This window comes from Podarcis vaucheri (genome assembly GCF_965113315.1).
Source record: "Podarcis vaucheri genome assembly, chromosome: 11".
In the NCBI taxonomy this organism is placed as follows: Eukaryota; Metazoa; Chordata; class Lepidosauria; order Squamata; family Lacertidae; genus Podarcis; species Podarcis vaucheri.
Genome location: NC_138749.1, coordinates 19,534,199 through 19,546,232, shown reverse-complemented (window position 1 = coordinate 19,546,232; position 12,034 = coordinate 19,534,199). Strand labels below are relative to the sequence as shown.

General features: G+C 43.0%; 1 long non-coding RNA gene across 1 annotated transcript; it reads left to right on the top strand.

Annotated features, from left to right (window-relative positions):
• Positions 1–4,643: 4,643 nt before the first annotated feature.
• On the top strand, positions 4,644–11,239 carry LOC309514332. Its single transcript, XR_014211933.1, has 3 exons — positions 4,644–4,714; positions 4,810–5,020; positions 10,873–11,239. It is a non-coding gene; the product is annotated as an uncharacterized lncRNA (long non-coding RNA).
• Positions 11,240–12,034: the final 795 nt, after the last annotated feature.

Here is a 12,034-nt window from a genome sequence, read left to right as displayed (position 1 = left end):
CAGGCCTCAGGGAAAGTCTACTGGTGAAAACGTATTACATGATAGCAAATAATACAATTATTTTTGAAGCGCTTGGGGTAAAATGGAATGGCTATTAGCTACTAAACATGGTTTTATGAAGAAGAATCATACCAGATGGTCCAAACAGGTTTCCTCCTTTGACAAAGGAACTTGTTGAAGAGGCAAGAGAAACAAAACTGATATAGTGCCATCTTTACTTCAGCAAGTCTGTTGGCTTTGTCCTACATGACACCTTCAAAGAAAAGCTTAGTAAATGTGGGGTTTGTGTTATATTCCCTGGAGCAACAGAAAAGAATCTACCGTATCTGGCAACTTTTCAAATGCACATTTTTTTTCAATGATCCACTCATTCCTTCGCATTGCCCTTACTCGCTTTCGCCCTCGGTTAGATTAACAGCATTAGCATGTATTCAAATCTGTCAATGCAGTATTGTGATTTCATGCTATGTGATTCCTTATTAGTTGGAACCACCCATGCAATTAGTTCAGAAAGCACTCCCCTCACTCACTTGCTTTCTGTGATATCGCCATGCATTCAATCCACCAATCCATCCATCAGTCTATCAATAATGTAGTTCAGTCTGATTTTCTATAAAGCATCATAGTTCAGTGCCCTCGACTTCACTGCATGATATCTGACTGGGATCACCGTAGAAAATGTTGGCATTGAATGGTGTCACATATAAAATAAAATAAAAAGGCAAATATTTCACAGTACAGAAGTCTTTCTAGGAAATGTTTCTACCCCACAAAAGCCATTTTTGACTCAGGCATCCATAAATGGGAATATTCTGCACAGCTACAAGTAGTGAATTTCACAGGTGCAGTTTGTCATGCCTAGGTGAGACAAAACTATCTCTACTGAATATAACAACAACAACAAAAACAACAACAACAACAACAACAACTTATTATTTATACCCTGCCCATCTGCCTAGGTTTCCCCAGCCACTCTGGGCAGCTTCCAACCGAATATTAAAAACAGTACAGCATCAAAGATTAAAAACGTCCCTAAACAAGGCCACCTTCAGTTGTCTTTTAAAAGTAAAATAGTTGCTTATTGCCTTGACATCTGCTGGGAGGGCATTCCACAGGGCAGGCGCCACTACCAAGAAGGCCCTCTGCCTGGTTCCCTGTAACCTTACTTCTCGCAATGAGGGAACCGCCAGAAGGCCCTCGGCGCTGGACCTGAGTGGTACTGAAACTATCACTTCTATGAAGCTCTTAAAGGTACAAACCCCCTATTCTGCTATTTTCATTCTACATAATGAGGGCTCAGTGAGGAAGTAGGGATGGGGGAGAGATTTGGTCTGGAACCGACCTAAATGTCACTTCCAGAAACAACATGTAAAGCAAAATACAACTATCCTTAAAAACCCATATTTCACCTAGTTTTGCAATGTTGTTCTCCAACCGAAGGTATGAATACAAAAACTCACCAATCAAGGCAATGAGTGTTCATTAAAATACATATATTGGCAAAATTAACATCCCAATATGCATTATGTTGTGGGAAATGGCTTGCAGCCAAGAGTAGCAAAACTGCACACCAAAATGTGCACAAGGAATGCACACTAAAGTGATGATGTCGGAAATGATGTGGTGAACAGAACTCAAGTCTGGAAAAACGAGAAACTGAAGCCACGTTCACACAGTTCTTTGAAAGCACCGTGATATCACTTTAAACAGTCAGGGCTTCTTTCAAAGGATTATGGGAACTATGGCCTGTTAAGGGTGTTGTGAGTTGTTAGGAGACATCTGGTTCTCCTCTCAGAGCTACAGTTCCCAGAGTGGTTTAGCAATCCCTCTTCCTGAGGAACTCTGGTATCATAATGCTTTAAAGTGGTACCATAATGCTTTCAACCTATGGTGCGAATGTGGTCTGAGGGAATCTGAAATCAATAGCTTACCCCATCCTTTATAGGAAGCAGCTCAGCAATGATAAGCACTGTTGGGGGAACACTAAGCAAGATATAGAGTACTTGGAGGATAAGTCATTCTTAATTCAATTGTTTCTTTTGTGAGCACGCTTCTTTCCCAGGACGCCTCCAAGCTTTCACAATGCTGCTTGAGAATGGGAATGTGCCGATGGAGGAACCAGCGCAGCTGCTCCTCTCTCATAACAAATACCCCAAGGAATGAGATGTGGTTTTTAGATCTGGATGGGGGACAGCAACCACATTAAACATTTCCAAGAATGATTTGAAAGAGAGGTTTCAAGAAACTCACCAAACAAAAGGCGGCACAGTTGGGTGGTCTTGGCATGGAGTCCCAGCAGTCAGTGAGAGTTTCCTTGAGCGTTAAGAGGTTAACATGAGTGACTATCTGCGTATGTGTTGACAAAGCAGCTGGCTTTATAGTTCACATGCCCCCCTCTCTTCCCTCGAGTCTTCAGGGAATGCACGAGGGTTGTGTGAGATGGTGCCCCCAACATAAACACTGGCCACAACCCCAGAAACTGCACATCCAAGTAGCCCTGTGAAAAAGGGTTCCCAGCCACAAACATAGATCAAGGGAAGTAATAGTGCCACTGTATTCTGCTCTGGTCAGACCTCACCTGGAGTACTGTGTCCAGTTCTGGGCACCACAATTCAAGAAGGACACTGGCAAACTGGAACGTGTCCAGAGGAGGGCAACCAAAATGGTCAAAGGCCTGGAAACGATGCCTTATGAGGAACGGCTAAGGGAGCTGGGCATGTTTAGCCTGGAGAAGAGGAGGTTAAGGGGTGATATGATAGCCATGTTCAAATATATAAAAGGATGTCACATAGAGGAGGGAGAAAGGTTGTTTTCTGCTGCTCCAGAGAAGCGGACACGGAGCAATGGATCCAAACTACAAGAAAGAAGATTCCACCTAAACATTAGGAAGAACTTCCTGACAGTAAGAGCTGTTTGACAGTGGAATTTGCTGCCAAGGAGTGTGGTGGAGTCTCCTACTTTGGAGGTCTTTAAGCAGAGGCTTGACAGCCATATGTCAGGAGTGCTCTGATGGTGTTTCCTGCTTGGCAGGGGGTTGGACTTGATGGCCCTTGTGGTCTATTCCAACTCTATGATTCTATGATTCTATGAAACATAGACACATATATAGACATATAAACCACCTTTCACATGTCCTCTGAATATGCAGGTACTGAGTGTGTGTCCAGCAAGTGCCTTGGCACAGAGGGTGTCCCTAAAAGGTTGATGCATTGAACACACTGTCTGCATACCCCTATAGTTTCATGCCAGTTTATTAGAGTTTCAGTAACAGTGCAGGATGTGAATGTCTCTAAAAAAAGCAGCTGGTTAAAGCTTTGGGCGCCTCATCTGTTGGAACGCCGGCTCAGAATCTTGTACTGCATCCTGAAGCAGAAGTGAACAGGGAAATGGCACTTAATTAAGAAGGCAGCCAAGTCAAGTTAACACAAATGCATACTTCATACCGAGTAATTATAAACTATTGGGACAACCCTAACCATGCGGGGATATTGTGCGGGAGCTGGAACCAGCAGTCTTTCAAGATGATAGTCCAGCTCTGTTAAACAAAAACCAAAAAAAACCCCTCGTCTACAGAATGGAATCATTTAATGGGCCTAATTCAGGAGTAATTGCAGGAGTCAAGTACTCTTGTATAAAACATTTTCTCCAATATTGCCAACAGAGTTCTTGCAGGCCCAGGCTGCACATTCTCAGTGGCGTAGCGTGGGTTGTCAGCACCCAGGGCAAGGCAAGTAATTTGCGCCCCCTAACCCGTGGATTTGCGCCCCCTAACCCTAACCCCCAGATGTTGTGCCCGGTGCGGCCGGCCCCCCCTGCACCCCCCACGCTACGCCACTGCACATTCTCCCCTCCTCAGGTGAGCTACCAAATAAACAAGACCATGCAGAAGAGCTGAGTGCTAGGAACTGGCGTGGGCTGATTTAAATCCCCCAGGAGCAGACCTCAGGAAAGCCTGATTATTCCCCCAGGCCCACCTCCAGAAAGCCAAGCCCTCCACACCAGCCTGCCATTGGCCAATTCTACGGGCTGACATGGGACAAGTTTTCAAGGCAAGGAACAGTCCCTGACATGCAGCCTTGCACCGTTGGCAGGGGGCAAGCTCTGGCTGTTCCGCAATCCCTGGCACCCCTAAAAGGGGGTAAGAGGACTTCCTTGTAAGGTTGCCTGATGGTGCATTTATATTTAATACTAGGGACTACTGTCCCAACTTGCTCCTCTGACCAACGCCACCTACCAGCCAGCCCCTTTGCCAACCCCCCTTCCCCCACACCTGACCAACCCTTACTCTCTTTATGTCTCACCCACTCCCTTGTCTATCCCCTCCCAGCTCACCCAAACCTCTCCCCCCATAGCTCAATCCCAATCCCTCCTCCTCTCTGCTCGCCCCACCCCTCCCAGTCACAGATCACTCCAAGCCCCTCCCCCTCCCTCTTTCCAGCAGCTCATCTCACCCTCTTTGAAAGGAGAGTAAGTGGTTTAGCGCTCTGCTCTCTGAAGTACCTTCCACCCTCTTGGCTGCCTGCTTGCTTGCGCATCTGCCTGCTAGCCTGTTATAATGCTGGAGTTTCTGTGGCCACCTATTGGTGACCTCACAAGCTGCAGCATGATGACAGCCTTACTGCTTTATTATATAGCAAGAAATGGTATGGGATATAGATAGGGATAATAATGCTGTGGGCTTGATATCAAGAGGTCCTTCCATTTCCTCCTGCAGGTCTGTGTCTTGTTCTTCCTCTCATTTACCCCTCTTCCCTGAATTTGCAGTGTAGCAGGTATAACATTTCTTCTGTTTATTTCTTCTGTTTACAGTGGCTGTAGCTGCTGGCATTATCCAATCACTTAAGCAATTATACATGGTGAATCACAGGTATGAGTCAGCAAATTCTGGCACTGTACTGCAGGGCAACACTGGACCGAAGTCTAGCTAGAGTGACATTCATTTCCTGCCTCTTGAATATACAGCGCTTGAGCCTTGCATGACCTTGAGAGTTTAAATTCCAGAGAGCCACTTTGCAGAAGGGTAAGTTCTGTTTCTCAAATACCAATGTGCAGATTTGGTTTGAGTTATGGTCGCTTTGGAACCGTTCTTTCCCATACAACATAAAAGAAAAACTGCATTGTTTTCTGCTGTTACTCTCAGTAGGGACCTTCTTTAAAAAGCGAAGGAGCTCAGTCAAATACATGAGACTTCAGATGGAAGAAAACATAGACACAGAGAAGCCACAGCTGTACACAAATTTATTTTTTTTTGTAAACTTTGGGTTTTGGTTCATTATCTTAGCATTATTATCTTCTACCAGCTCAGAAGAAAAGTCTAGGATCTGTTTTCCAGGATAACTCCATGGGACAAATAATCAAAAACATCATAAATAGGAACACAGAGAGCTGCTTTGTACTGAGTCAAACCATTAATCCACCTAGCTCAGTATTGTCTACAATGACTGGCAGAGGATCTCCAAGATTCCAGACTGGGTACATTCCTAGCTCTGGAGATGCTGGGGGTGCTCTACCACTGAGTTATGGCCTTACACACACACACACACACACACACACACTGTGATATACTAGATCCCTGGCATGAAAGGGGCATTACATGATTGCTGGGGAGTGGTGCCAAGATTCCTAGGCCCAGTATCAAGCATGCTGCCCGACCCCTGTTCCAGAAGTTCATGCATTGGTGTGCTCATGTTCATGAAGAGGCCTATATGTGGCAGCTTGACTGATGCCAGAGATGAGACCAGGAACATAACTGCAACCTTCATGGAGGTAACATATAAAGGGGACACTGAACAGCCTTTATGTAAATCTTCAGATCTCCACCACTGCCCTAAAGCAAAGGTTCAACATTGCTGTTATACCCCCGGATGATACCCCAGTTATATTTAAACTGGTGGTCATAGCTCAGTGGTAGAGCATCGGCTTTGCATGCGGAAGGTTCGTGGTTCAATACCCAGTATCTGAAGGTTGGGCTGGAAGACACTCCTTTCTGGGATCCTGAAGAACGTCTGCCAGTCAGTGTAGACAACAGTGGAAAAAAGACAGTCATGCAACCAAAAGATTAACAAAACAAAACAAAAGAATTGCCGTGAAAATCCCTGAAACGAGAGGTAATTGACTATAGAATTAAATTAAATAACAAAAATCAGAAAATTTAAGGGAAAATTAACCTAGAATTAAGACTTAACGAGATGCCGGCTACAAAACTCGTTTCACCGAACTAATCAGTTTCCTCAGAAGGAAATAAAGAATTTTATAAACCTTAAATGATTTTAAGTGATATCAAACAAACTCAAGAGCAGGGCTGAAACGCTTCCTTGAGTTTTCAAAAAAGGTATAAAAACCTCAATGACAAGTTTTGAACATAGCCCTGTTTAAGAGAACTTTGTAAACCTTAAATGATTTTAAATGATTTCTAGCAAGCTAAAGAGCAGGGATGAAACCCTTCCCTGAGTTTAAAAAACGGTTTAAGAAAAATTTACAAAGGAATAAGAGATAAGCTGTTTAGGTTTCAAACAAACTCGAAAACAGGACAGAAACTCAAAAACAGGGCTGAAGCGCTCCAGACTGCTGATGTTGAAGAAGACTGCTCTTTTGTTTTGTTTTGTTAGACAGTGTAGACAAGGCAGAGTGAGATGAACCAATGTCGTGACTCAGAATAAGGCAGCTTCCCATGTTCCTGTGTTCCTTCTAAAGAGAAATCATAGTATCATAGAACTATAGAGTTGGATCATCCAGTCCAACCCCCTGCAATGTGGGAATATGTAGCTGTCCCATCGAACCTGCAACCTTGGCATTATCAGCACCACGTTCTAACCAACTGAGCTATCCAGGCTGATCTCAATATGATTGCACATGGGAGCACTGATCATCCTCTTGATAACAGCAACCTTATTAATGTAGTCACAGTATCCAAAATACATCAGACACAGTCTATACTTCTAAGACATTGGACTACTTGATCTCTAATGGCATGCTTCAGAGATGATCTTGAGATGTTATCTGCAAGCCCCAACAGGATGTCTACAGTATTTTAACAGAATATTGCAAAATGCTTAATTTTCTCCCCCTGGCAAAACAGAAAAGAGGCAATTTGGCAACTATGTCAAGCAAAAATTTTGCAACAACAACAAAAAGAGGGTAATTTATCATGTAGATAGATACCTACTACTCTAATGCTCAAAGCATTTGTGTTGGCTGAAACTCTACCCCATGAAATGCTTTTATGCCACTAAAACCATCCACAGATGTGCTTATTTTAATTCTCCACCAGCTTCAAAAAATGAAATCCGGGCAAGCAGATTGCAGCAATCAAATAGTATTAAAAAGCAACATATCCACCCACCTGCCCATACATCCCCACCCCCATGACCCAGAAAAGGAGATGCAATCATGGAAGAAGCCTTTCTGTGAATTTCCTTTCTCAGCCAGGAATCATCATGCATGCTTGCGAACTAGGTGTGCCTGTATTCACAATCAGGTACAAAACACCTTGTTTGTGGATGAGAGTCTGCACTTCCATCTGCATTTGCTTTGTGGATGACGAATGCATATTGGCAACTGCTTTGCGTGTCAAGGCCCCCAAGCCACCCCCAGGAAAATAATGGTGCGAGGCTGAAAGAGGAAGCCTCAGAATCGTGCCATGGCTTAAATTGTTCCCGCCCACACCCCAAGTGACCTGATTGGCTGCCTGGCAACCTGATGTGACCGGGGTCTCCCCCAGCGTGATGCGGGACGCTGTCCCACCCCAACGCTGAGGGGAGTGGCTAGGTGGCCGGACCACAACCCGGCCCCACCAGGAAGTGGACCTGATTTCTCAAGCTGTTCACACACCAGTGCCTGAAATCAAATCTGGAACAGGATACAGTGGTACCTCGGGTTAGAGATGCTTCAGGTTACAGATACTTCAGGTTACAGACTCTGCTAACCCAGAAATAGTACCTCAGGTTAAGAACTTTGCTTCAGGATGAGAACAGAAATTGTGTGGCAGCGGCATGGCGGCAGTGGGAGGCCCCATTAGCTAAAGTGGTGTCTCAGGTTAAGAACAGTTTCAGGTTAAGAACGGACCTCCGGAACGAATTAAGTTCTTAACCCGAGGTACCACTGTATTTATTTTAAAAACGAACAAGCAGCAAAGAATCAAATCAAGTCCAGAAACATATGAATGAAACTTACAAGAATAGCATCAGTCTAAGCCTGACAAAAAGTCAGGAATTGATCTACAATGAACTAAAAAAGATGTTTAGATATACCTTCCCCAGAAAACCTGAGGCATTCTTGCTGGGTCTGATGGGAGAAGAAATTGCAAAGATAGACCAAAGACTATTTATGCATGCCACAACTGCGGCAAGAACTTTATTAGCCCAAAGATGGAAACTGCAGGAATTACCAACGACTGAGGAGTGGCAGACGAAGATGATGGACTATGCGGAACTGGCCACGCTGACAGGCAGAGTCCGGAATCAAGACGACCAAAAAATTCAGAGAGATTGGAGTAAATTTATTGGGTATATGAATAATTATTGTAAAAATGTGAAGACACTAGCAGGACTGATATAAATTCTGCAACGAAGAAAAGGAAGTTCTAAAACTTTCTAGACCAAAGAGATAGAGTTGATTATATGGACATAAAGGTCAGAAGTAGAGGATATAAAGTGTGATACAAAGACTTGAAAATAAAAAACCTGTTGAAGAGATGGAGGGAAGTCACGAGCTAAGTAGAACAAATAATTTATTTGTTTTGTTATTGATATGTTGATATATTGTGCTAAAAAAGAAATCAATAAAAATTATATTTAAAAAATATAAATAAATTGCTGCTTTCCCACTTGCTCCAAAACAGTTGCAACAGGTGTCCCCAATAATTTTGTAAAGTCAGAAACAAGAGTATGAGAATGTGACTGCAGATTCACATGATCCCCTTCCAGCCAGCTAACCACTGTACCGCACTAGCTTCCATCAAGGATATGGCCCATTCTGAAGACTTCTGTTAATCTCCAAATCACTCATGGCTGACATGTTGGCCTAAGAGACCAAGTCAGAACATAAGTTTCTTCTGCACATCCTTCATTAATCAGAAACATCAAGAAATGTTCCCTTTGTATATTCAAACAGAGTGTGTCTTCCAGTAAATTGTCAGCTGTGTTTCCCTGGCAGGCAGATGTTACTTGTTAGCAAGTGTCATGACAAACTATTTCCCGTCCCCAAAAACCAACATAGACACAAGCCCATATTAGGTGATATGTCAGCTTAGCTCAGGAGTGGGCAACCTTTCATAGATATATTACACGCACATGCACACACATCTCATATATACATATTACATATATATAAATAAATAAATATGTAAATGGATTAAAAATAAGTTATATTACAGAAAATATGTTTATTGGGAGAAATATGCACTAACATGCTGATATGTTTTTGCTATGACTTTTTTATTTTTTAAAATTGCACAAACCGATGTGAAAATGCAGTGAACTGAAACAAAGATTGGGAAAAAGGAGGCACCGAAAGAAGCAAAAATTGAGAAATTTGCCCATGCCTAACCACAAGTAGACTCCTCACCTTCCCTGTAGAATCCCCATTAATCAAGTGCTCCAGCATAATTCCTGGGATGGATTTCTGTGTGTTGAAACTGGGGCACTTTGAAAACTTGGCCTGGATCGAGGCATGGATCTGTCACAAACATTACATTGACCTTACAAATATTGAACTTGGAAAGGAGCTGTGATGTCTGCTTTCGTTTTCTCTCCCTGGCTCTACACTTCCTCTCTGAAGTTTGTTAAATTTTACATGATGTGCCAAAAGGGCATTGAAACTAACCAGTCAGCATCTCTTCCTTGATAAGAGGGTTAATCCCTTTAACTTTAGTAGTTTGGCTAACACAAAGTCCTTCACGTGTTTTCAATTGTTTATAACCCTGTTGACTTTCATAGACCTTAGCCAGGATATAGAGCATTTCATACTGTGTTTGGCAAGAGTTCTGTCACGGTGTGTCTCTCTGTGTTAAGTTGACTGGGGTTTCAAGCACACACACACACACACACACACACACACACAAGTTCTTCCAAGCGATACTTCTGAAATTATTTTGGCCTGGAGAACTATTTTGGCCCCTATGTGATTTTTTTAAAAAAATATTATTCAACTTTACTTTTGCCTGTTTACATTCCTAATGGTGGGCTCAGGTTGTGGTGATTGGCAGGTGTCTAACCATGGTGACACTTGGGGACGACCTTATTAGGAAAGACTAAAGGATCATGTGCTAGACATGCTTCTGAAATTCTCCACATTGCCATTTCTCCTCATTGGACTTTGAAGTTCTAGATTACCCAATCTAGTTTCTGAAGTGGATTGGACATTTCTTCTCCATTCACACCTGCTCCTCCTGCTCCTCCTCCTGTTACTTGTAGATGTTTGGCAGAGACCCAAGACTCCACACTCATCACTTTAGTCTCTCTCATATGTCTAGTTCAGCACTTGATGTAATGATTAACTTAGCCCTAGATCTATTACTAATGGTTGGGTCCAGGACTGTCTTTCTGATGAACCTGATATGACCTTGAAAAAGACTCTTACTGGAACCTTCCCCCCCCCCCCATCTTGAATCATTGTAAACATGGTACATTAGTTTACTTTCCATGGAACATTAGACTTCCAGCAAGTTCAGACAGGCTTAGATCTTTTACTAAGCAGATATTTGTCCCACCTCCCGCATTCAGTTATATAAAGGACAGAGATTGCCCTGATTTTACCAGACACATTTGTTTGTATGTCAGGAATTGAATCCAAAGCGTTGTCTAGTTGTACTGTGCTGAGTGAATTCTTAAGTACATATTGAGGTGTTCTCTTATTTATATTTCTTATTTTCAGAGCAATGGGTCCATTAAGTCTTCTTCGCCAAAGAGTCCTCATCTGGTTTCCTCAGTAATACCACTTTTTTCTTCTTCAAGAAAAGAGTGCCTGAGGATAAGAGACTGCCTAAAGGATTTGAAATGCATCTCTGCTAATATCTGAAGTCTCTTCACCAGACTGACTAAAACCAGTTCTTCTCAAAGGTATTTTGATGAGTTGGATGAGATAAAAGAAACACGACCTTTGCTCTGAATCTGAACTGAGAACAAGACGAAACAGCCTAAACATATTCTTAAGAACTCATGTGTGGGGGACATTAAAAAATGAGAAGCAAATGAACAAGGGGAAGTGCCTTATATTAGTTATTTAACTAATTTTTGTCTACACTAACTGACAAGCAATTCTCCAAGGTTTCAGGCAGCGTTTTTTTCTGTGCCTAACTGGAGATGCCAGAGATTGAACCTGGACATTTGGAATGCAAAGCAGGTGGACTACCACTAAGCAGTGGCCCTTCCCCAAAATCCTGTTTATGCTTATTGGGGTATAGATGCAAAGTACAAAAAATGAAAATGCTACACTATATATTACAACTAATCTTCTTCTTTGGTGATCACTCGTAGCTGAGTAAGATTGTCTTCCATGAACACAGTCTTAACAGTGAGTCCATAAGTGACTGTGAAGGCCAATTCTGGATCCACACGTCCTTCCACAGTGGAGACATAGATTTCCAGGCGGGAGTTGATCATGGTGAGGGTTTCCCAAGCGTGCCTTCCTCTTAGCACGTTTCTCCCAGCATGGTGTAGTGGTTAAGAGCGGTGGACTCGTAATCCGGTGAACTGGGTTCGCATCTCCGCTCCTCCACATGCAGCTGCTGAGTGACCTTCGGCTAGTCACACTTCTCTGTCTCTCAGCCTCACTCACCTCACAGAGTGTTTGTTGTGGTGGAAGAAGGGAAAGGAGATTGTGAGCCGCTTTGAGACTCCTTAGACCTTAAAGCGGGATATCAAATCCAAACTCTTCTCTTCATCCTGAGTTTGATCGTCTTCAAAGCCTATGATACCTTTGGTAAAGACTGCTGGGGACAACTGCTTGTCTCCAACTGGAGACAACTAATTACAACTAATATCAGGCACTCAATGAACCAGTCAGTCTTCACATTGTGGGAAGCCAATGTTAGAAA